Below are 23,006 nucleotides of genomic sequence, written 5' to 3'. Positions count from 1 at the left end.
AATTTGGTAAATTCAAGATTTGAGTTTGGTTTGGCCCCACCCCATTGAGCATTCTTTAATGGGCAGCTTCATTATGTGGATTAGCATAATTCTGTTACCATTAATTTCAAATAACTAGCATTAAGGCAACTCTTGGTGCACCTTTAACTGGTGCTGCTAACCCTATCCGGAAGAACCATTCTCTGATGTGATGATGCTCCATATTACTAGTTTCCTTGATGGATCAGATCTAAACTCTGCAGTCCTGCCACAGCCAGTTGTAAATGGTGGTGGAAATGAAACAACTCATTGATGGAGGAGAATCCACAAATACCATCCTCAATGATGGAGGAGCCCAGCACACCAGTGTAAAAGATAAGGCTGTAGCATTTGCTACAAACTTTAGCCAGAAGTGCCGAGTGGATGATCCATCTTGGCCTCTGGAGGTCCCCAGCATCACAGATGCCAGTCTTGAGGCAATTCGATTCACTCCACGTGATATCAAGAAATGGCACTGGATAGTGCAAAGGTTATGGCCCCTGACAATATTCTGGCAATAGGACTGAAGACTTGTGCTCCAGAACTTGCCACGCCCTAGCCAAGTTGTTCCAGTACAGCTACGACACTGGCAACTGCCCAGCAATGCAGGAAATTGCCCAGGAATGTCCTGGCCACTTCAACCTGGCCAATTACCCACCCATCTCGATTATCAGTAAAGTGATGGAAGGGGTCATCAACAATGCTATCAAGCGGCACTTGCTTAGCAATAACTGTTCACTGACGCCCAGCTTGGGTTCCGCCAGGGTCACTCAGTTCCTCACCTCATTACAGCCTTGGTTCAAACATGGACAAAAGAACTGAACTCCCGAGGTGAGGTGAGAGTGACTGCCCTTGACATCAAGGCAGCATATGACCAAGTGTGGCATCAAGGAGTCCTAGCAAAACTGGAGTCAGTGGGAATTGGGGAAAACGCTCTGCTGGTTGGAGTCATGCCTAGCACAAAAGAAGATGGTTGTGGTTGTTGGAGGTCAATCATCTCAGTTCCAGGGCATCACTGCAGGAGTTTCTCCGGTTGGTACCCTAGGCCCATCCATCTTCAGCTGCTTCTTCAATGACCTTCCTTCCATCATAAGGACAGAATTGGGGATGTTCACTAATGATTGCACAACTTTCAGCACCATTCGCGACTTCTCAGATGCTGGAACAATCCATATCCAAATATCTGGGCTTGGGCTGACAAGTACCATTCGTGCCACACAAGTGCCAGGCAATGACTATCTCTGACAAGAGAGAATCTAACTATTGCCCCTTGACATTCAATGGCATTATCATCACTGAATTCCCCACTATCAACATCTTGGGGTCACCATTGACCACAAACTGAACTGGACTAACCATATAAATACTGTAGCTACAAGAACAGGTCAGAGGCTAGGAATCCTGCAGTGAGTAATTCACCTCCTGATTGCACAAAGCCTGTCTACCATCTACAAGTACAAGTCAGGAGTGTGATGGAATACTCTCCACTTATCGAATTCAATCCGGAGAACTGTGAGATAATGCATTTGGGGAGGGCAATCAAAGCAAGGGAATATTCAATAAACAAGAAGGTATTGAGAGGAACAAAAACAAAAATAGATGGAAAAATTCAGCAGGTTTGACAGCATCTGCGGAGAGGAATACAGTTAACGTTTCGAGTCCGTATGACTCTTCGTCAGAACATGCTGCATGAGTATTGAGGAAGTGAGACACGTCTTGGAGTGCATGTCCACAGGCCCTTGAAGATGGCAGGACAGTAGACAAGATCGCCAAGAAAGCGTATGGAATGCTTTCATTTATTGGGCGAGGTATTTAATACAAAAGTAGGGATGTAACGATGGAACTGTATAAAGTGCTGATGAGGCCACAGCTGGAATTTTGTGTACAATTCTGGTCAATTACAGGAATGACATAATTGATCTGGAGAGAGTGCAGATGAGATTTACAAGAATGTTGCCAGGGCTTGAAAATTGCAGCTATGAGGAGAGATTGAATAGGCAAGAGTTTTTTTCCCTTAGAACAGAGGAGGCTAAGGGATGACCTAATTGAGGTGTGCAAAATTGAGGGACCTAGATAGGGTAGACAGGAAAGACTTTTTTCCCCTAGCTGAGGGGGTCAGTTGCCAGGGGGCATAGATTCAAAGTGATTAGTAGAAGGATTAGAGGGGACATGAGGAAGCTTTTTCACTCATAGGATGGTGGGCATCTGGAATTCACTGCCTAAGTTGGTGATTGAAGCTGAAATGCTCAACTCATTTACGAGGTACCTGGATCTGCATCTGAAGAGTTGTAACCTGCAAGACTACAGACTAGGTGCTGGAAAGTGGGATTAAAATGAGCAGCTAATTCCTTTTTTCTCCTTTGATGGGCTGAATAGCCTTTTCTGCACAGTAACTTTTCTATGGTTCTATGGTTTTTGCCTGGATGACTGCAGCTCCGACAACACTCAAAAAGCTTGACACCATTCAGGACAAAGCAGCTCGCTTGATTGGCACCCCATTCACAAACATTCACTTCCTCCACTACCAGTGCACAGTGGCAGCAGTGTGTACCATTTACTAGGTGCACTGCAGGAACTCACTAAGGCTCCTTAGGCAGCATCTTCCAAACCCACAACCGCTACTATCTAGAAGGACAAGGGCAACAGACACATGGGGAACACCACCAACTGGAAGTTCCCCCCAAGCCACTCACCATCCTGACATACAAATACATCGCCATTCCTTTGCTGCTACGGGGTCAAAATCCTAGAACTCACTCCTTAACAGCACTGTGGGTGTACCTACACCACGTGCAGCAGTTCAAGAAGGCAGCTCACCACCACCTTCTCAGGGGCAATTAGGGACAAGCACTAAATGCTGGCCTGGTCAGCGATGCCTACATCCCATGAATGAATTTTTTAAAAAATGAAGGCCAGTAATGTCCAAAAGCATTAATGCGGTATAGAGCTTTGTGACCTTATGTGGGCAGAAAAACAGAGAGAATATTTAAAAAGCCATTTTAAAAATTGAATTCCTCCAGAGGAACAAATAATGTAAAGACTACTGCCTGATGCTCTTTTTGTTGGATTCCTGGTTTCTGCATCTGTCTCCTCCAGTATTTCTTGATGATAGCCTATTATTTCTCACTCCTTACATCTCCACCAAATTATTTTAACTTTGATACAGGATCAACAAAAAGCACCCTCAATAGGGAAACCCTTTAACACCAGTGAGGTAATGGCATTTTCCAATCCACCATTTGTGAAATTGAGGAAGACAAATCGACCCATGGGTAAAATACAATTTTGGCTTTGAAGGACACAAATGGAGAATACTACAGTTTTGACACCTAGTTTCGACAAGCTGTGCATACATAAGTCAGAGAGATGTGGTACATTGTCTCAGCTAGTTAGCTGATCTTAGTTAGGGCACTGACATCCCCCTCAGGACTAATGAGAGGATAAACAGACAGTTACTGTTCCTGATTAGAATCAAATGACTTCTGCTAAGATGTGCTTCCATATAAACATAGAGTCAGGACTGGACAGGACATAACTAGTTGTTTACAGTTAATAGCTGACAATACTAGCTTGGCTTATGGATAAAGAATGGTACTTGAAGAAGACGGCTGAAAATCACAGAACCTGTAGCCTGTCAGAGGTAGCACCTTCATAAGAGAGAGAGGAAACTGGCAAAGAGCTATAAAACCCCTCTGCTCATACTTTTTCTAACTCCCCTGTGGCTCCCAAGGGTATAGTTTTATGCAGATTGGGCTGCTGTATTTTGTTCACAGTATTTTTGTCTTAAAAGATGTGACATAAAATTTAATTTTGACAAAATGATTATCTTCCAGGTGGTAATTCTTTCCTTATCACAAGTAGCTTCATAACTGGGAAAATAGAAAAATGTAATTTCAGTGATAACAGTAGAAATGTCTAGAGCAATGTAATTTGTGGAATGTAATAAATGAATGAATGAGTAATCTGATGGCTGTCTGATTAAATACACCCCTTCAAGGGACTCTTGTTTTCCAGAAATGATTTTGTTCAATTATTTGACATTTAACAAGCCAATAATGGTTGAAGATTGTATTTTACAGCTGGTTGCTGTTCAGAGGATTTGACTTTTTTAAAGCAACCTTGAGGGGCTATAATGATTTAGTGTTAATTACTAAATTGATATTTTTTTCCAAATTCAAATTTTTATGCTCTCAGTTAAGCTGGCTCACATATACATTGAGAATACATCAGGAATTTTTCTAAAATTCCTTTGGATCCTGAAAGCAATGCATCTCATTTGTTTAATTTGTAGTTGGTCTGCATTTGATTCATTGTGGACCCTATATCTGCATGCATTGTGTAAGAAGATAAATGTTCAGGGATATTATGCCAGGTCACATGGAGAAGGCATAAGAGCAAAAAAGTGGCAAATGTGGTATCAATAGTCAGGAAAAGCAGCACTGTATGGATGGTCCTCGTGTTTCCAATTGGATATTATTGTAGCGGAGGCCCAATTACAAGCAGAGGTATGCCACTGACTAACAAGTGATCCTGAGGAGATTAAATGAGATAAACAAGAGACAGACCCTGGTGGGGAAGAGGAGTGGGGAAAATAAGGTTGAGACTAATTTAAAAGATGGATGAGTAGTGTACATTTTATTATTTCTTATTGGTCAGAGAAAATAGCTCTGCACCTGTTGGCTTAACTATTTTTTAAATTCCCTCTTAAATGGTCTTCACTGATTCTGCCTTCCTTGACTCTGATGTTGATCTATCATTGTTTGTCTGAGATTTCGTTCCCGTTTTGATAATTTGGAGCTCTCCCACAGCTCTCCAGGTGTTTGCTTCAAATACTGTTTGGAAGCAAGTTCCTTTTGTGATAATTTGATGAGTAAATGAGCTTGACGTGGAATTGTGCCATTCAGATCAGGGAAGTCCCAGGTTCCATCCAAGGTCACTGTTAATTTAGCTGATTGAGGTAGTTTTTTTTACTCATTCATTGGATGTGGGCATCACTGGCTAGGCCAGCCTTTATTGCCCATCCCTATTGCCCTTGAGAAGGTGGTGGTGAGCTGCCTTGTTGAACTGCTGTAGTCTGTGTGCTGTAGGTACACCCACAGTGCTGTTATGATGGGAGTTCCAGGATTTTAACCCAGCAACAGTGAAGGGACGCCGATATATTTCCAAGTCAGGATGGTGAGTGGCTTGGAGGAGCACTTCCAGGTGGTGGTGTTCTCATTTGTCTGCTGCTCTTGTTGTTCTAGACGGTAGTAGTCGTGGGTTTGGAATGTGCTGTCAAAGGAGCGTTAGAGGGCTCCTGCAGTGCATCTTGTAGATGGTACACACACAGCTGCTGCTCTGCATCAGTGGTGGAGGGAGTGAATATTTGATGATGGGAAACCAATCAAGCAGGCTGCTTTGTCCTGGATGGGGTCAAGATTCTTGAGTGTTGTTGGAGCTGCACTCATCCAGGCAAGTGAAGAGTATTCCATCACACTCCTGATTTGTGCCTTGTAGGTGGTAGACAAGCTTTGGGGAACTAGGAGGTGAGTTACTCACTGCAGGATTTCTAGTCTCTGACATGCTATTGTAGCCACAGTATTTATATGGCTGGTCCAGTTCAGTTTCTGGTCAATCAACCCCGAGGATATTGGGGGATTCAGCACTGATGATGCCATTGAACGTTAAGGGGCTACGGTTAGACTCTTTTGTTGGAGATGGTCATTGCCTGGCATAAAAACAAAAAATACTGGAAAAACTCAGCAGGTCTGAAAGCATCTGTGGAGAGAGAAACAGAGTTAATGTTTCGAGTCTGTATGGCTCTTCTTCAGAGCTGAAGAGAAGTAGAAATGTGATGGATTTTATACTGTTTAAGAGGAGGTGGAGCTGGTGGAACAAAATGGAAAGTCAGGGATTGGTGGGAGCTCAGGAGAGATTGACAAAGATGCCATGGACACAAGACAAAGGGAGTGTTAATGGTAGTGTTAAAGAATAAAAAAGGTGCTGATAGTGCCATAAAGGTAAGATAGCAAAATGTGTTAATAGCAGAACAAGGGTCAGTGTTCTGTGAAAGCACAACATAGAAACAAGTGACAGCCCTGTTTTTGGTTGGGGGGGGGGGGGGGGGTACGGGGGAAGGATTAAAAAACAAATAAATGAAAATAACTAAATAAAAACTTAAAAATAAATCAAGATAAAAAATTGGATTAAAAAAGATTTAAAAAACACACCATCTTGCTGTCATGCCCACATGTCTTTCCTTGGCCTGCTGCAATGTTGTGGTGAAGCCCAATGCAAATTGGAAGAACAGCACCTCATCTTCTGATTAGGCACTTTTACAGCCTTCTGGATTTAACATTGAGTTCAACATCTTCAGACCATGAACTCTCTCCTCCATACCTACTCCTTTTTAATTTTTTTTTAATTTATTTTTTACTTATTCTTTTTTAAAATCTTTTTTATTCTATTTCCCCAACCCCCACCCACAGTGCCATCTATCACTTGTTTCTATATTGTGCTTTTACGGACTGATAATCCTTGTTCTGCTATTAACACGTTTTGCTATCTTACCTTTATGCCACTATCAGCACCTTCTTTAGTCTTTAACACTACCATTAACACTCCCTTTGTCTTGTGTCCATGACATCTTTGTCAGTCTCTCCTGAGCTCTCACCTAATCCTGGCCTTCCATTTTGCTCCACATGCTCCACCCCCTTTTAAACAGTATAAAATCCATCACATTTCTGCTTCTCTTTAGCTCTGAAGAAGTCAAATGGACTCGAAATGTTAACCATGTTTCTCACCCCACAGACGCTGCCAGACCTGCTGAGTTTCTCCAGCATTTTCTGTTTTTATTTCAGATTTCCAGCACCCACAGTATTGTGGTTTTATCTTTTATGCCATTGCCTGAAACTTGTGTGGTGTGAATGTTACTGGCCATTTGTCAGTCCAAGCCTGGATGTTGTCCAGGTCTTGCTACATTTGGGCATGGACTGTTTCTGTATCTAAGGAGTTGTGAATGGTGCTGAACAGTGTGCAATCATCAGCGAACATCCCCACTTCTAACCTTATGATGGAAGGAAGGTCATTGATGAAGCAGCTGAAGATGGTTGGGCCTAGGACACTACCCTGAGGAACTCCTACAGTGATGCCCTGGAACTGAGATGTTTGACCTCCAACCACAACCATCTTCCCTTGTACTAGGTATGACTCCAATCAGAGGAGAGTTTTCCCCCGATTCCCATTGACTCCAGTTTTGCTAGGGCTCCTTGATGCCGCACTTAGTCAAATGCTGTTTTGGTGTCAAGAGCAGTGACTTTCACCTCACCTCAGTGATGAGGGTAAAATAGTTGCCTAGGCATCCCAAGATAAGTGAAGTGTGGGGGAGGAAGGAGGTGTTCAATAATCATTTTTGCTTCTGGTCACTATAATGTGACTTCTGCTGAAAGTGACTGTTTGAGAGCTGGTTTAAGCTTGACTACATGCCCTGCACAGTTAAATGACCTAAATACACTCAGCCTAGGCTCACAATCAATTATTTGGGTAGTGAATCAGTACCTGACAAGAACCCATGAAATAAATCCCATTCAGAATCAGAAATTCAACAAGGGAAAGAAAGAAGACTGCACTGAGTCCATCTCCAGAATTGTACTGTTAGTGTACAATTCTATCTCAGCAGTTTTTAACAATTGAAAGCTGCAGTCTTTTGGGAAATAATGTAATTTTTCTGTTCTTTCATTTTTGGAGCACCGAACTTCATTGAATTTATTGATAATTTTATGTAAGCTGCTCACCATCACCACTAAATTCATACAGCAATACAAAGTTGCTATAACTCATTGTGTCTTCAACATATATATTTAATGAGAGAGAACTGCTTTGGTTTAATAAAGTTTGTGAATGGACTAAAACATTACTAAGCTGGGAAACAATTGTGAGGAGCCCAGAGAGAAGCTGCAAAATCCAGCAGAGCAAACTGTCACCAAACACTGCTTTATATTCAGGATTGCATCACTCTGACATAGAACACCTAAGAGAGAAAGATATTGGGAATAATTTTACCTCAAAATGGGTGGGCTTGGTGCATTTGGGAAGTTTAAAATTTAAAAATTCTAAAGCAAGACCCCAACCCACCTCAAACCTGCCCACTCTGGTTTTAACAGAGGCAGGACAAAAGGCAGGTGACCAATCCACTCTGAAGAGGTGGATCAATTATTGAAACTTTTAAAGGAAGCTGCATGCATTTTTAAGAGAATTTCTATTCATAAATCCATGTTGTCTCAGGCAATCCAGCAGGCAAGAGGAGGTGAGAAGAGCTGGATCCATCAGGTGATTCTCTTTAGAAAACTTCTTGTTGGGCAAGAGAAGCAAGCAGTTCCCCCTGTCCCAACAATCTAACCCTGTAAGCCCGCCTTGCACCTCCACGATCTCCCCTAAATAATAGATTCAATAAAAATATTAATTAACAGATCAGGTAAATACACAAGGTTAGATAAACAATGTAGGACAAATGGTATGCCTAATTACAGCACGTGAGTGTTTGTGGAGGGTATTGATATCCCAGATACCATGGGCTGAATTTTTCCCCGTCGGGGTGGGGGGTGAGTTGACGGGAGGGCATGTGTGGATGCGCTTCCGATCGGCGCTCCCGATTGGAGGCGCGGCACCATTTTACATGTGCACGAAAGAGCTCACTCATCTTCCTGAGGCTAAGTGCAGCCTCAGGGAGATCACCTCTACTCTCAAAAATATTAAAAATGAAAAAAAAAATTCCCTGGCATGTCCCCTCATGTAACAATGTCATATGAGTTGGGACACGTCCATAATTTTTACAAAATCTTTACTTAAATTTTTTAAAGCTTACATGAAACTTCATCCCGCCCATGGATGAGGTTTCATGTTTTTTCTAGTTCCAGCCGGGGTTCCTGGCCAGCCCGCCAACCTTAAGGTTGGACGGGCACGTCCTTTAATTACTTAATTGGCTCTGTCAATGGCCTCAGTTGGCCATTGACAGGTCAGCAGGCGCAAAGGTGATTTTGCTGATTCGGCTCCCTGAAAATTTAAATCGGGCGTGGTGACAGGAGTTCCTCTCAATGTCACCGCCCGTCATTTTACACGTCGGCGAGCAGGCCCCGCCCCTGCTTGCCGACTCGTAAAATTCTGCCCCATATCTATGATAAGCATCTGCAACTCGAGGAACTTTGGCTCAGATGTTGAACTGGAGTCCGACATTTCAGAGCATCAGGGAGTGGGAGAGACAACTGGACACTTTGTTCCAGGCAGCAGTCACACCCCTTAGGTTATGTAGAATTTTAGGGTGATTTTAAGGTTGTTCATGGGCCAAGAGTGAGTGACTGTGAGTCAAGCAAGTATGGAAACCCAGGCTGTAGTGAGGAAGAGCCTCTTCCCTTGACTTTGACCAGCAGGTGAGGTACTTGTTATCTGTGCAGATGCGATCAAGGACTGCAAGGTAGATGGAAAAACTGACCATATACTGTGCCCCAGGAGGATATTCAAGTAGGAGGAGTGATAAGGAATGTCATTGTGGTAGGGGACATTACAGTAAGGGTAATAGATACTGTTCTCTGCAGATGTGATCAGGAGCTGCAGAAGCTGTGATACCCGGATGAAAGACATCTCCTCGTGGCTCGAGAAGCACTTGGGACTGGGAGAGGGAGGATTCAATTATCCTGGTCCTTTTAGAAACCAACAATATAGGTAGATCTAGGAATCATGTTTTGCTGAGAAAATTTTGAGAAGTCTAAATGAGAAAGCAAAATCTTAAAAGTAATAACAGAAAATGCTAGAAAAACTCAGCCGGCCGAGCAGCATTTGTGAGATAGAAACAGAGTTAACGTTTCGCGTCTGTATGACTCTTCTGCAGAACTGAAGAGAGGTAGAAATATGGTGGTAAAAACAAAAAAACTGCGGATGCTGGAAATCCAAAACAAAAACAGAATTACCTGGAAAAACTCAGCAGGTCTGGCAGCATCGGCGGAGAAGAAAAGAGTTGACGTTTCGAGTCCTCATGACCCTTCGACAGAACTAAGACCTGCTGAGTTTTTCCAGGTAATTCTGTTTTTGTTTTAGAAATATGGTGGGTTTTATACTGTTGAAGAGAGGGGGGGTGGTGCAAAATAGAAATAGAAACAAAAAATGCTGGAAAAACTCAGCAGGTCTGGCAGCATCTGCGGAGAGAGAAACAGAGTTAAAGTTTCGAGTCTGTACAACTCCTCTTCAGAAGGTATGAGATAGATAAGAGCTTAGGAGAGATTGACAAAGATGTCATGGACACAAGATAAAGGATAACTGCTTGGGTGATTGCTTTGTGGAACACCTTCGCTCAGTCCACAAACATGACCAGACCTTCCTGTTGCTTGCCATTTCAATTCACCATCTTACTCTCGTGCCCATATTTCTGCACTCGGCCTTCTGCAATGTTCCAGCGAAGCCAATGCATACTTGAGGAACAGCACCTCATCTTCCGATTTAGGCACTTTACAGCCTTCTGGACATAACATTGAGTTCAACAACTTCAGACCATGAACTCTGTCCTCCATTTTGATACTTTTTCCCAACTCCCTCCCCCCACAGGGCCAGTCTGTAACTTGTTCCTATGTTTGCTTTCAGAGAGCGAGAGCGCTGACCCTTGTTCTGCTATCAACACATTCTGCTATCTGACCTTCATGCCACTGTTAGCACCTGCCTCAGCCTTTAATGCTATCATTACCACTCCCTTTGTCTTGTGTCCCCTCTCTTCAGTATAAAACCCATCATATTTCTACCTCTCTTCAGATCTGAAGTAGAGTCACATGGACTCGAAACGTTAACTCTGTTTCTTTCTTCACAGATGCTGCCAGACCTGCTGAGTTTTTCCAGCATTTTATGTTATTGTTTCAGGTTTCCAGTATCTGCAGTATTTTTCTTTCACTCAAAGGTAATAATCTCTGGATCATTAACTGAGCCATGCGCCAATTGGTATAGGGATAAATTGATTAGAATGTTAAATGCATAGTTGAAATAGTGGTATATGAGGCAGGGGTTTGCTTCATGGGCTACTGGCAACAGTACTGGAGAAAGAGGGAACTATTCTTTTGGAACAGCTCCACTTAAACTGGGCTGGAACCAGTGCCCTGGCAAGTCGATTAACTAGGGCAGGAAACAGCTAATAAATTGGTTGCGGGGCGGGGCAAGATGGTGGAGGTGAGAGGATTCAGAAAAGGATATATTTCAAAAGCAGCAAGGGATATATCAAAGCTCTAGAGCAGAACGGATCAGGAATGGACGTTAAGAGTGACAAAGTTAATAGGCCATTAATGACTAAACTGATGTCAGGGAAAATTTTTAAAAAGCCAAAACTGAATGCACAAAGTATTTGCAACAAATTAGATGAATTAATCACATAGATAAAAATTGATATGCTTGATCTAATAACCATTACAGAACAAAGTGATCAAAATTGAGAACTAAATATTCCAGGACACTTAACTTTCAGAAAAGATAGGCAAGATGGAAAAGGAGTAGGGGTTGCCCTAGTAAGGATGGAATGGAGACAATAGAGAGAAGGGATCCCAGCTCAGAAAATTAAGAAGCAGAATCAGTTTGGGTGGCGCTGAGGAACGGTAAAGACAGAAAACATTGGTGGGAGGTGTTTTCAGGATCCATAACAACAATTGTATAGGGCCAAGTATAAATCAGCAAAATTAGAGATGCACATAATAAGGACAATAGAGTAATCATGGGGTCTTTCATCTTTATATAGAATGAGCAAACCAAATTGTTTGGCTAATGAGTTCGTGAATGTATACAAAGGTATTATAGATCAGCATGTTGAGGAACCCACGAGGGAACAGGCTATTTTGGATCTAGTATTTTGTATTGAAAAGGAGTTAATTTATAAACTTGTAGTAAAGGGGTCTCTATGGAAGAGCATTCTTCATATGGTAGAATTTTATTTGAGTTTGAAAGTGATTTAGCCAAGTCTGAAAATAGAGCCTAAAATCTAAACAAAACAGAGTTGGCTCGGGTAGATTAGGAAACTATATTAAAAGATACGATGACAGACAAGCAATTTAAAGAATTAATGCATAATTTGCAATATATTATACATTTATTTTAAGGCACAAAATCCCCACAAAATGTGGTTCAACCATAACTAACGGGAGGAGTTATAAATACTATTAGATCAAAGAAAGAGATTTATAATGGTACCAAAAAGAGTAGTAACCTAAGGATGCTAGAACTCAACAAAGGAGGACCAGGAAATTGATAGAGTATATGAGAAAAAAAGAATATGACAGTACACTTGCAAGAGACAGATTGCAGATGTTTCTATAGGTATGTAGATAGGAAGAGATTAGTGAAAGTGATGTGGGCCCTATTAGAGACAGGGACAGGTAAAATTGTAATGGAGAGTAAGGAAATGCAGAGACATTAAATAACTACTTTGCATGTGTGTTCATGGTAGAAGGTGCAAAAAGCTAAGGGTCTAGCAAGAATGAGGAACTTAAATCTGTATGGGTAAAAGCATTGGTACAGAAGAAATTAATGAGATTAAATGGCAACGTTTGATCTTGACCTGATGACTTGCTTCCTAAGGTTTTAAAAGAGCTAACAGAGATAGTGGACGCATTGGTTTTGGATCTTCCAGAATTCCTTAGATGAATTGTACCGGAATAATTCCCTCTTGACCGAAGTTTGTGGCTTTCTGCTTCCAAGGTCCTGGCAAATCAGTAAATATTAGCAGGATCTTCTCAGGGCTTCTCTGAGGGACACCGGAGCTACAATTTTCATCTAATTGGAACCAAATAAACTAATGTTGCTTTGTGAAAGTATGAACGTGAGATTCTGGTAGATACAGAAAGTTCTGAAGTTCTGCCACAGAACAGGTCTGATCCATGCATTGATCCCACCATTAATTTCCATTACCCTTCATTCTGCATGAACAGCAAAAAGCTCTGATCATAAACATGTTCATTTCAGCAACTGCAGAGCACCCCAGTCACATAAGGTGACCTTGTAATGTGCTTCATTAATCCCTCCATTTATGACCTGGTTACATAACGATGGCTTTAAGAAGCATTATTATTGTAGTTGCAAATAAAATGAGGCTAAACTGCTTTGTTGCCTTCATAGCATGGGTTACAAATTGTAAAATGTTAACACTGCATTGCTTATTATCTTTGTATGCTTGTTAAACAAAATCCAATGATCAAGCATTTGGAGAGTAATTATTTTCTTTGTGGTATTCTCAAATAACTGATGCCCTGCAGAACATGAACTCCATTGTAACATATTTTGGTTATGATTAGGACTTTTTAATTTTCCTATTCAAACCGACTCTTGAAGTAAAACTGATTTATCTGCAGCTTTAATTATGCAGTTTAAAAAATGATCCCTGTTGTATCCTTGTTTAGGTGCAATAGCGCAAAATGTGTTTTTTACCCCCTTTTGAGCCTTGATGGTGTCCAGTTTCACAGACACCCTAATACTCTATGCTACCTGCCACAAGCAACCACACTTTGTGTCTAAACAGTGAGGATTGTCAGGCTACTGAATTGAAGAAGGTACCAACTTCAAAACACATATTTCACAGCAATAGTTTTTGGATGGTGAGCAGGTTCCCTGGCTTGCTTATCTTTTCATGTCTCCCCAGCCCAGAGATACTGAAGTTGATTGCAGTTATTGCTCCAATTGAAACCAGCCAATTCAACACAAATATAACTCTGCCTTCTTGCTGTGGAGAGCTATGGTAGCAGTGTGCTGCTGAGTTAATCACATGGGTTAAGTTCACTTTTCACAAAAGACGCCAATTTAAATAAATTACCATGCAAGTCCAATTTGTTTTTCCATACTAACTTGATGGGATTGATGAACCTGTTAGCAAAATAATTGATCTGAACTGGATCAGATAATCAAGACTAACTCTTCAATGCGATACTATGGGAGTGCTGTAAAATTGTAAGTACAGTCTTTTGGATGAGATGTCCAATCCATGTTGTGCCACCCTTTCACTTAAAAGATCCCATGACACTATTTGTAGAAGAGCATGGGAGTTCTTCAATTTATCTTTTATCTATCCTTAATAATACAAGAAATCAAAGTAACTTGACATTTATCTCATTGTTCTTGGAGAGCCCTTGCAAATTGTCTGCCACATTTGCCTTCAAAAAAGTGTGTGACTACACTTCAAAAATATCTAAATAAATTGAAAACATTTGGGATGGCATGAGGATATGAAACTGCATTGTGTAAAATGCGAGACTTTCCTTCTTTATTTCTCCCCTTTCTGTATAATCCACGCAAAATATCCTCTGACCAGTGGTCATTACTATGTATCAGTTTTTCTTTTACCTAGATTACTGGGTGGGATGAGATGACTGGGCATCTTATTCTGTGGTAATAACTTCCATTATATAAATAGTCTATAATATTGGGTCCCTGAAGTCAGAATTACATTAATAACTGATGCCATGAAAGAATCTAAGTTCATCTGATTTCTAAACCCTGCAAGAATATGAATAATTATTTCAAAAATATTTTGCAATGGATTAAAGGAAAAGGAGGCCAAAAGAAAAGTTTGACTTAGAGTGATAGCTGCAGATCTGGAATGTCTTAAAATATCAACCTTCAGGTTCTTCACCAAATGCCACTAAAGCCTAGAGAGAGCCAAATTGAAAATGTTGACTGTTCCAGTGGTGGTCTAATGTTTTAATTAAAATCCGTTCAACACTTCTATGTTGCTTCTGTTCTGAAGCCTCAGTTCATCCATCAACGTCTGAATCTTTTGTTCTTTCACGATTCCATGCCAATCTTTACTGACCTTGGAAGCCTTATGCCTGGGTGGGTGGCCCCTCTGGCCTATTTCTGTATTCACTTTGAAGTATGGCTTTCATTTTAATGTGATCCTTCTTGTTCATAAAAGGCAGATCTGTCTCTAGATGTGATTGATTAGACCCATCATGAAAATTGAAAAACACAACACTGAAGTGGCTTTTGGTAGTCTGGCTGCACCAAAGATTTGTCTATTTCAATAGCACTTCTCCTAAGAGAACAGTGACTGTGACAGTGTCAAGCTAAAGGTTTAATTATTTTCTGTTTTATTTCATATTTCTGGCATTTTTTGATGTTCATTAACCTCCACTTGTATTCTACAGATGTACCATTCCTACATTTTTTTCCTACCTGCATCTTCTGCCTGTGCTGATGCACCTTCAGTACTAGCTAGAAGATACTGCTGCTTGTGAAGTGTAGACTTGGAACAATTATCTATCCAAAGTGACACAAGTGCATTCAGATTCTGTACTTCATCTGTCAGAGCTAAATAGGGTGCTTAGCCACTGCATTTTAAACACATTAGTTTGATTTATTAAATTAGATTTGCATTAGAATAAGCACATTGAAACTGTTTTTCTACTTGGGGAACAATATTCATTTTGTGTCAGTAACTTTGAAAGGATTAAAGAACAAAAGATTCAGACGTTGATTAATCTTCACAATTATTGTATTAGTTAAGTATAAATTATTTGTGATAATTATGCAATAACCATTTTTTGTTAAACTCTTGTTCATAAAGATGAGGGGTGTTAGTACTGGGAGTAGAACATTTCTCCATTTCAAGCATCCTTTATATTCTTTGAGCCTCCCAGAACAAGTGCAATATAGTTATAAGAAAGCTCCCTTCCCAATGTCCCACCAAGCGCACTCACATCATGTTCAGCACAGGTTAGGTACATGATGAAGCTCATTCTAAATTGCCCTCACAACCTGCCTGAGCCCTAACACTGGACAAATACCCCTATTGAACCAGTGTAGCATTTTCCTCACTTCCCACACCAGCAATCCTGTGACCTAAGTGAGATTGCCAATTTTTGCAAAATTATGATTAATTTTATGCTGTGGGGCCTATGCCTGTTGTAATATCTCTTTTTAGATGAATACAAACGAAGCTGAAGGGCAGGCGATGTTGTCATTTCAAAAAGATATAAGCATATGCTACAGGGACCTCACTTGTCAAACCTAAACATCAGCATAAGTAATTTCTTATTTACACTTTGTTTGCAACATTTTAGTAAGAGTTGAAAGGGAAGAACATTATCCACATTCCACAAGAGGTTGGGAAGAGACTGGTGAAAACAGAATATTTACCATTTCAATTGACTCCATGGAATATGTAATGGGCCGTAATCTCCGAGCTTCCCAGCATTGGATTTGGGGGTGCCCCAAAAATGCACTGAAGAATCCCTCTGGGAGGTTCCCAGATAAGGGTTTGCTTGGCAATTGCCCAGAAGTGCACACTTCCTCTGGACAATTGCGCTGCACTGGGAACCATCTGAAAATGTAGTTTAAATTGCAAACTTCAGATGGTTCCACCAGGGGTATATCAATTGTTACCCAGAAAAAGTGAGAAGAATTAAAACCTCTTTTAACTTCTGGGTAACTGTTGTAAAGACACAGACCGATCCCATCACCAGACTTCCCCCCACCACAGCCCCGACCCCCAGGGGACTCCACTACCCCTGACTAACCATCCCCCATGGTATCCCCCAGTCGCCGAAAACCCATGGGAATCCCCCCACCTGCATGGGGCTCCTCAACCGACATGCCCCTACTCCACTGAATGCCCAGCTCGGTCCTTCCCCTCCTGATGTCTGACGCCTCCCCCTCCCCAGCCCCTCCTGATGTCCGATTTTCCCCCCCAACCCACCCCCACAAATGTCTGGCCTGCCCCCCAGGCTCCTGATGTCCGCCCCACCCCCACAAATGTCCACTGCACCCCTCCCGTTGGCCGATCCGACCCCCAGCCCCCCTCCAAATGTCCAAGCCCCCGAATGCTAGGACCACTGCCCCGCTTCCCGATATCTGACTCCTCCCACACCACTCCCGATGTCCAACCCCCTCCCCATCCCCAAATCCTTTTTACTTACCTTAGGCACTTACCTTCTCCCTGGCTGGTCAATTTCTATGGGACCTTTAAATTTAACTGCTTTATGGCAGCTAGTGCCATAAAAAAGGGAGCGTGTCCTCCTTCAATTCAACTTTGCTGGATTTCGACGCTGGACTTCAGAGACAGCTGCGCTGCCTGGACCTCGCCCAACCTGAGTTGGAAGGTTGGACGAGACAAGCACGGAAGAAATTTGGCATAGGTAAGTGGGCACCGAGTGGCAATCCAATGTTGATTGCCACTCTAAGGAAGTTACAGCCCAATAATTCTGTAAACCTTTGGGGCATCAGAACCCTTCTTTTAATATATTTAATCTTTAGAATTGATGGGAAAGCCCATTAAAGTTGCATCATCCTTCATTCAGTCAGCCTCCAAGTACAGAAGAATAGGACATCATCTAATCAAAGGGACAGTTAGGCTGATCTCATTTTGTGCTAAAGCCATTGGGTCTCCAGAGAATCTGACAAGTTTACTTTCAATGTTACTGCCATCATAAGGAACTAGAGAGCAGTAGCATAATGTAAAGGCAAGTCAAGTTTGGCCCTTAAAGTAGGGGTCTGTGTGTGTGTCATGCATGCATGTGTGGTTATCAGACCTGCTGCCGTGTTCATCAGCAAGACCATTTTGCTTCCAGCTCTACAGCATCTTTATCCTGCTTGGGGCCACAGAGGCAAAACTTTTATCTTTGCTTGACCTCTAGACTAGATTTCTCCGAAGCTCTCCATTATGTTCTTCTGAGTTCCAGCTTCCACAAGCTGTAACCCATCCAAACTCTACTGTCCCACACCAAGACCCAATCACCCATCACACTAAGCCTTAGGAACCTTCAGTGGCTCCTTGTTGCCCCAATATATTGAATTTGTCATCCTCATTCCCAGCTACAAATTCCTTCATGATATCACTTCATCTTACCTCTGTAATTAGGGACATTTTATAAATGCAGAAACAGCAAATGGATAACTAAATAAAGAGTAGGGACTGTAAGGGTAACCGTGTGTTTAGAGTGGAGGACATTGGTACAGCTTTTAATGAATACTTTACTCTCATTTCACAAAAAAGAGGGACAATACAGATATTGCAATCAGGGAGGAGAGAAAAATATTAAATTAATCTATCACAATGAGAGAGGAAGCATTAGGGGGTTTAATATCTTTGAAAGTGGATAAATCCCCAGATACTGTTACAGGAAACAAGAGAAGCCTCTGACCATCATTTTCCAATTTGAATTTTTTGAGTACGTAAAATGGAGGGTCAAAGTCCCACATGGCAAACTGGTCATGAAAGAAAAAGCCCATGGACAGAATTTTATATTCCGTGGGCGGGCGCATGCCTGACCTGACCAGGCATAAAATCGCACGAGATCTTGTTTTGATGAAACTTCATCCAAGGGCGGGATTAAATCTCCATTAGGGTATCAAATAAAAATAAATATCTGGGGACAGCACTTTTATGAGGTATGCTTTCAGGTACATGATTGTGCTGCATGGGCATTTTTTGCAGCATTTTTGTGCTTTCTTTCAATATTTGGAGTTCTGCAGCTCCCTGAGACAGCTCTCTGTCTTCAGGGAGCTCAGTGGAAACGCACGCCTGCCGTCTTCCTGCCCCCACCCCAGCAGCGCTGGTCTTTTCAATGCGCGTTTCACGCTGGCTAGCCGTTAATTGGCCAGTCAGCATGAAATCATGGTTGGGAGCCCGTTTCCCAACCACTCCTGGGCTCACTGATCGCATGCGCCTGCCAAGCGCAAAATTCAAGCCTGTGGATCCTAGGCAAAGTGGCAAGTTGGAACTAAAATTAGCTCAGAGGCAGGAAGAAAAGGGATAATGGTTGATGGGTGTTTTTGTGACTGCGAAGCTGTTTCCAGTGGGGTTCCACAGGGCTCAGAACTCAGTCCCTTGCTTTTTGTGATATATATATATATATCTCAATCAATGATTTATGATAATGATATATATCAATGACTTGAATGTAGGTGGGATGATTAAGACATTTTCAACCGATACAAAAGTTGTCCTAATGGTTAATAATGCAGTCTACAGCTTTCTTACTCATTAAGATATCAATGGACTATCCACGTGGACGGAACAGTGACAACCGGAGTTCATTCTGGAGAACTGTTAGGTAATACACTTGGTTAAAATCAACAGGGCAAGGGAATGCACGGTAAGTAGTAGGTTAGTGACAAGTGCAGTGGAGCGGAGAGAGTTTGGAGTGAATGTCCACAGATCCCTGAATGCTGCTGCACAGGTAGATAAGGTGGCCAAGAAAGCATACAGGATACTTACATTTATTAGCTGAGCTGGGAGGTTTTGCTGGAACTGTATAAAATACTAATTACTAATATACTATTTAGGCCATAGCTGGAGTACTGCATGCAATTCTGGTCACCAACTATAGGAAAGGTGTGATTGCACTAGAAAAGGTACAGAGGAGATTTACGAGGATGTTACCTGAACTAGAGAATTTTATTTGAGGAAATATTGGATGGGCTAGGGTTGTTTTCTTTGGAATAGAGGAGGCTGAAGGGAGACCAAATTGAAGTTAAATGGAGGGGCCTAGATAGAGTGAATAGGAAGGCCCTATTCCTCTTGGTTGAGGGCTCCATAACCAAAGCCATAGGCTTCAGATTCAAAATATTTTTTTTTCACCTACAGGGTGGTGGGGATCTGGAACTTACTGCCCAAGAGGGTGTTGGAGGCAGAATCCCTGTTAACATTTAAAAATTACTTGAATATGCACTTGAAATGCTGTAACTGACAAGGCTACTGACAAAGTATCAGAAAGTAGGATTATATAGGATGGCTACTTGTGGATTGGCATGGGCACAATAGGCCAAATGACCACCTATGCTGTAAATTTCTGTGATTCTATGAATATCTTCCAGCATTATGTTCCATGCCACACCCTTCAGCCCTCTGTCTCTGGCCTCTTATGCGTTCTCCTACACCCTTCCCCTCCACCACCAACTCCAATGCCAGTGGTAAAACTTTCAGCAATCTTAGTCCTATACTTTGGAACATATCCACTCCCTCTCTTCCTACCTTGAAGAACCTACTCATTTAACTGAAGCTTTCATTCACCTTCCCCACCCCTCCCCACTGCTGCTTAGGACCCATTTTTTCCTTTGAACCTCACCAGAGGCAGTTATGTATGGTATTGCAATTCTGTGCTTTTCTTCTCTACACTGGTAGGAGTTCACATTTGTTGCACGTCAGAGAAAGTTGATGAAAACCATTTAACATAGTGCTTCGAGAGCATACATGTTCAAGGAGCTTGCAAATATTTTGAAAAATTTGCTATAATTTCTTGGGTTTTTTTGCCATTTCTGCAGGCAGAGGAAGTATTTGGTTAAATCTGTGAACTATACTCTTGCATCTAATTTATGCTGAATTATGAGATGATAAGTAAATTAAATCCTGTTTTATTTGGCAAGTGATACTGTTGTTCCTTAGAGATATATACTGGCCCTGTATTAAACTATTTTTAAAAATTAAGCCTCCCACTGTTTATCTAGTTTTACCTGGTGACAGTTTTGACCAGTTTTCTGTCTCGTCCATCAAAGTTAACCATACCAATATCTAGAATCTTACTAACTGCTTTAGTCTACATTTACTATAATCTTCCTTCTAGTAACTGAGGGAAGCATCAGTAACATTTGCACACTTAAACCATTCCTGAGAAGTTCCATTTCATATGATGCCTTCTGTCAGTAGCTTAGTCTTTTCCTGCTAGAATTTTTAAACCAGAAGCAAGAAAAATTTCTTAGATTCCAAAAGGAATTTGATAAAGTGCCACGTAACAGACTAGTGAGCAAAATTAGAGCTCATGAATAAAAAGGACAGTAGCAAAATGGACATGAAATTGGCTGAGTGACAGCAAACAAAGAATTGTGAACGTTTTTTTTGGACTGGAGGAAGGTTTACAGTGGAGTTCCCCAAGGATCGATGTTAGGACTCCTGATCTTCCAGAACTAAAGGCTCTCTATCTGAATGCTTGTAACAAAACAGTTGAATTGTCAGATCAAATAGAAATAAATATGTATGATCTGATAGCCATTACAGAGACATGGTTGCAAGATGACCAATGCTGGCACCTGAATATTCAAGGTCCTCAACATTTCATAAGGACGGGAAGCTAGGAAAAGGTGGTGGGGTAGCTATGTTAATTAGGGATGATATTAGTATAATAGTGAGAGATAACCTTAGTTCTAAAGATCAAGATGGGGAATCAGTTTGGGTAGAGATAAGGAAAAGCAAAGATCAGAAGTCAATTGTGGGAGTAGTTTAGAGGCCTCCTACCTCTACAGGCAAAAATAATGGGGTCTTGTAAGAAAGGTTCTGCAATAATTATGGGTGATTTTAATCTACTTCTAGATTGGAAGAATTAGATTTGCAGAGGTAGCCTGGAACATGAGTTCATAGAGTGTTTTTGGGACAGATTCTTACAGCAACATGTTAGTGAGCCAACTAGGAAGCAGGCTATTCTAGACCTAGTAGCCTGTAATGGGTCAGGATTACTTAATGACCTCATAATAGAGGAGCCTTTAGGTAGCAGCGATCTTAACATGCTTGAATTCCACGTTCTGTTTGGGGGAGAGAAGAGTGGGTCTAAGATAAATGTTTTTAACTTAAATAAAGGCAATTACATGACTATGAAGACAGCTGGCTAAAGTGTGCTGGAAAATTAGATTAAAGGGTAAGACAGTGGAGATGCAGTGGCAGACATTTAATGAGATATCTTATAAGACTCAGGAAAGATACATTTCAGTGAGAAAGTAAGACTCTAGGAGAAAGATGCACCATTTGTGGCTAACTAAAGAAGTTAAAGGTAGTATCAAATTGAAAGAAAAAGCAAACAATTCTGTGAAGATTAGTTGTAGGACAGAAGATTGAACAGAATTTAGTTAAGAATGGCTAAGAAAGAAATGAGGGAGAGATTAAAGTATGAGAGAAAACGAGCTATAAATATTAAAAAGTAAGAGTTTCTACTAATAGTTAAAAAGGAAAAGAATAGAGATAGGAAGACTTTCTACTAGTATTTAAAAAGGAAAAGAATAACTAAAATGAGCTTGGTCCTCAAGAGTGAGCCTATGGATTATATAATGGGAAATAAGGAAATGGCAGAAGTATTAAACAGATATTTTGTGTCTGTCTTCACGGTAGAACGCATAAGTAACATCCCAGAAATACTTGTAAATCAAAAGGCAGAAGAGAGAGTGGGGCTTAAAACAATTACAGTCACCAGAGAAAGGGTAGTGAAAAAATTCTTAGAACTAAAGAATGACAAGTTCCCAGGATCTGATGGACTTCATCCAAGGGTCTTAAAAGAAGTGGCTGTGGAGATAAATGCATTGGTTGTAATTTTACAAAATCCCCTGGGGTAGAATTTTCGGGTTGGACTGCTGTGATCAGAGGACCCAGAAGTGGCTGGGCAACCAAGCGCGATCATCCCCTGACTGCGATTTCATGCTGGCTGGCCAATTAATGGCCAGCCAGCGTGAAAGGCGCATTGAAAGACTCAGCGCTGCCGGGGTGGAGGGATGGGAGGAGGGTGAGCGCTGAAGTCAACGCAGGAGTGGAGAAGGAAAGCTCCCTGAAGGCAGAGTGCTGCTTCAGGGAGCTGACAAATTTAAAATCAATAAAAATAGAACTTAAAATCTGGAAAAAATATCCACGCATCATAATGAGTCACTTCAACATACGGATGCTGAAAATTCTGTTCAAACGTTTTTTTAAATTAATCTTGGAAACCTCATACTGCCCTTGGATGAGGTTTCCTCAAAAAGGCAAAGGCCACCTGGCCAATTCGCCCACCCACCAACTGTAACGTTGGACGGGCAGCACAAAAACGCTGTCAACTGCTACTTTAATGGCCTTAATAGGTCTCTTAATTGTTGGCGTGCCCGCTGACCGAAATATTGCGCAAGCGTACAATGATGTCAGAATGCTCACTGGACATCATCATGTGCTATTTCATGCTTGAGTGTGTCAGGCGTATTCCCGCCGAGCGAAAAATCTAACCCTAGATTCTGGAAAGGTCTCGTCAGATTGGAAAATAGCAAATGTAACT

At 41.5% G+C, this 23,006-nt stretch overlaps 1 protein-coding gene across 1 annotated transcript in view; it reads left to right on the top strand.

Moving 5' to 3' along the window:
• Nucleotides 1-23,006, top strand: part of wdr18 (WD repeat domain 18) — a 210,055-nt gene that overhangs the window by 147,206 nt on the left and 39,843 nt on the right. The window lies entirely within an intron of this gene.

This window comes from Carcharodon carcharias, chromosome 14, assembly GCF_017639515.1.
Source record: "Carcharodon carcharias isolate sCarCar2 chromosome 14, sCarCar2.pri, whole genome shotgun sequence".
In the NCBI taxonomy this organism is placed as follows: domain Eukaryota; kingdom Metazoa; phylum Chordata; class Chondrichthyes; order Lamniformes; family Lamnidae; genus Carcharodon; species Carcharodon carcharias.
The sequence above is the reverse complement of the archived record's forward strand: the minus strand, read 5'-3'. Positions and strand labels throughout refer to the sequence as shown.